The sequence below is a fragment of the Ctenocephalides felis genome, unplaced genomic scaffold, assembly GCF_003426905.1.
Source record: "Ctenocephalides felis isolate EL2017-DRISC unplaced genomic scaffold, ASM342690v1 CF-g0.4_SCAFFOLD_01492, whole genome shotgun sequence".
NCBI lineage: Eukaryota > Metazoa > Arthropoda > Insecta > Siphonaptera > Pulicidae > Ctenocephalides > Ctenocephalides felis.
Window position 1 is genome coordinate 44,704,711 of NW_020537646.1, and position 3,834 is coordinate 44,708,544.

Genomic DNA, 3,834 nt, shown 5'->3' on the forward strand with positions numbered 1-3,834 from the left:
TCGAACGGATAAACATTGGTACGGAACCCATAGGAATGTAAACAGAATTTATTCTTATTGTTAAAATTTCTAAAAAAGATCTGATAATTTGATGTGCATATGTCTAATGATCATTTTTGACCGCCAAATGGCATTTAATTTTACTTTTTTTACTAGATCTCCGAAACCTTCATTCAAATCGGACGCTTCGTTCTCTTAAAAACTGAGTTACCGGTTTTGGGCGCTTTTTGCCCCATGTCTTCGGAACGGCTAGACCTGCTTTCGCCAAAAACTAATCAACACGTCTCCTTATCAATACGAATCGAATGTTTTTTGAATTATTGATATCTAGGGCTTACAATACCGAGATTCCGTGATTCCGAATACCGGGATCCCGGACGATTTTTGTCCGGTATTCAATACCGGTATTGATACCAAAAATACCATTTTCGGGTATTTGTTCAAAAAATATTTACAGACCAGTTTTGTCAATGGTGCTCTATCAATGTCTATATATAGTGTAGAGCGGGGCTTAATGGTCCACCGGAAAAAAGGCTCAGAAACAAGTAAAAATAAATTTTTTTAACATCAATGTTTAAATGTAAAGACAAACATGTATAACCAGCCATCACCTTGATTATTACACTTTTGCTATCGGGAGATAAACGGCTATGTTTGAAAATCTATAACAAAAGTATTTTCTTCCGTTGTTAGTTTTTTTTTGTTGTGAGCACTATTGTTTAGTTTATGAGACCTTGATATAATTTGAAGTTATGTAATTGTTTTATGAGATGTATTGTTATTTTCAAGTTAAAATCGTTTTTTATAACCCTTATAAAAAAAACTTACATGGAATGAAATGGATCAACTAAACTTTTACTTTGGCAAAGATGTAAACATTAAAATAATAGTTAAAAAAACGTAAATTGAGTTATAAAAAGCACTCTGGTGATAAATATTTTTAGAAAAATACCAGATCAAGTTTATTTACAGTGGTATTTTTATAAAAAACGTACCTGTGACATTTATATTTTGCATTGGTTCAATGATATAGCTACTATTTTATCAAATCCCTTTAAAATTAAAAATAAAGCATTGGCTGTTCCATTTCATCCTGAATTTGAAAAATAGCAAAAAACACATTTCTATAATTAGGAATCAACTGAGAAATTCACTGAACATAGTTTGATAGTTGCTTGTTTGATACATGTATGTGTTGTGATGTAGTTATCTAGTGTGATTTGGTTTAGACTGTACAATTACACAAAGTCAAAGTGAACTTTTGTGCCTCGTGATACCCTATTTTACTTGGTACAACTTTTTTCTTATAGTAAGAAAACCAATGTAAAGAAAACACTTCTTAGACCAAAACTACTGCTTAATTATAATTGGTTTTTAGATACCTAAGTGGCTCAAGTATAAGGTAAAAGATTCTATTAAATAGTTAGTCAGAAGAACTCACTTTTCAATATTATACTCCGATATAAATTCAATCACTTACATGAAAAAACTATGGCCAGCTCAAATATTCATGAATATTGATAAGATTTCTTTAATAGGATTGATAGGATCTTATGGTATTACAAATAATTATTGACTTATGAAAAATATAAAAGATTAATATAATATAATATAATAATTTTGAAGAATTTAATTACTATAATTAGATATAACTTAAATCATTCTACCTCCATAATTATTCAAAATTAGAAAAGTGTTGTAAAGCTCTACCGATTAACTCATTAAGATTTATCAAATACATTTCAACCGATTAAAAGTAAGACAACATTTTGTAGGCAATAGAATAGACTAAATTCTGATTTATAGACCTCCTACAGACACAACTTTTTAACTTCCCGTTGGGTAAGTTATAGCAATCGCAAAAAAAATAAAATTTTATATCTTTACGTTTTAGAGGTGGATGTATGTGTGTGTGTTTTTGCAAACACAGATCAACCGATAATTTTTTTTTTATTTTCTTTATTGAATTACAATCTGTCTTTACAAAAAAAGAAGACATTCAGTAATTTTGTTGATATATGAAATATTAAACATTAGATCTAAAAGGTTACCCAGTAGTAAGCCTTTTCAATTTTGATATATTAAATTAAAATTTTGTGATTAACCGATTAAATAATTCAAAAAAGATTTGACATGAATTGACGTAATGAACAACTGATAAAATATTTGTGAAGGCAGGTCCAGCGGCTCCAAAGATCCAATAAAAAAAGTAAAAGGTTACAACAAACTTCATCTATAAATCAATTGTTTTTTATGTTACCGTTACCATTTTTGTAGACAACATAAAACATTTTTAGTGTTCCATAATTTGTATGCGCCGCGATCTATATTTTATTCGAATTCCTCTTAGTGCTTTCGCAGTATGAAGTTGCAATTCACTATATCCTTTTTTATATATCCCAGTATTTAGTTGGCAAACGCATCGTCTCGGGACTTTTATGCGTGCAACTAATATAAAATAAATTTCCGATTAAATATGAAGCGAATTCGAATCAACGGATATAAATCTTCAATCACGGCTTAGCCCGGAGCTCTTCGCGGATTACAATTTGCGCCCAGTATGTGGTACCACACGTTTTACATAACATGCCCGTGGCTGCCTATGCGATTAATTTGAAAATATTCTCATATTCACTTTTGATTCGAATTCCCGGTCCCAATGGGAATTTTATTCGATAATTACTTAATTGCAAACATGCATAAGTATCGTTCAAAATATTGGGGCACGGCATTAGCAAAACAAGGATGTAACTGCTGTTTTAAAAATATTTACTGGACCAAAATTTTATAAAATTGAAACCCGCTTAAAAATGGTGCAAACTTTGAAATTCGGTAAATAGCATATAGGACAAATAATAAATATTTAAAAGCTTTAAAGTTTGAAACTAAATTTTGGAAAACAATACTACTATTTTAAATATAACATTATCTATAGTAAATATCATTTAGTAAAATGTAACTAACGGGTCCAGCCGTTACGGAGATACGGACAAAAAGGGCAGACAATGGAAACTCGAACATTTGAGAGAAAAGAGCATCTGATAAAAGTGATTCAAAAACATTTGATTCCTATTGATGAGGATATGTGCCAATTATTTTTTTTGTGAAGACAGTTCTAGCCGTTTCTGAGATACAGAGCAAAAAGTGAAAAAATAGTAGTTATTGAAAGAACGGTTCATCTGATTAGAATAATTCAATAAACATTTCCGTGTGTTGACACTATGAATAAAATATTAGTTTTAGAGCAAAATTGTTTTTTTTTTCATTTTTTTTTTTGAAAATCAAAAATAATTCGGATTTTAATTTTAATTTAGGCTAAAACCATTTAAAACTTCTTTACTATTTCACTATAGTAGTGGTTTGATTACACACACATCACAAAAAACTGTTAATACTATTAACATTAAAACTATTTTCAAATCAAATCAAACGTATGATGGCTAACTTAAATCAAGTATGGGTCGCTAGTTGAAAATTATACAATTACCTAACTAAAATTACCTAAATTACCTACTTGCTTTTGTAGGCAATACTAAAAAAATATGTATCTATCACTTTACTCAATAAGTGCGCAGGATAACTAAGAAAAACCTATTTTTTTTTTTTTGCAAAATTCTTTTTTTTATTCAATATAGTTTTCTTAGAAGACTATATATTAATTATAGTAAACTTTGAACTTTTCGAAACCATTTTTGTATTACTTTTTGTACTATGCCACAAAATTTGGATAATATCTTATTATTTGGTAAAAATTTCTTTGCATCGAGCATCTTTTTGAGGTCAGAGAATAGGATATGGTCACTGGGGAACATATCTAGAGAATATAGTGAGCGG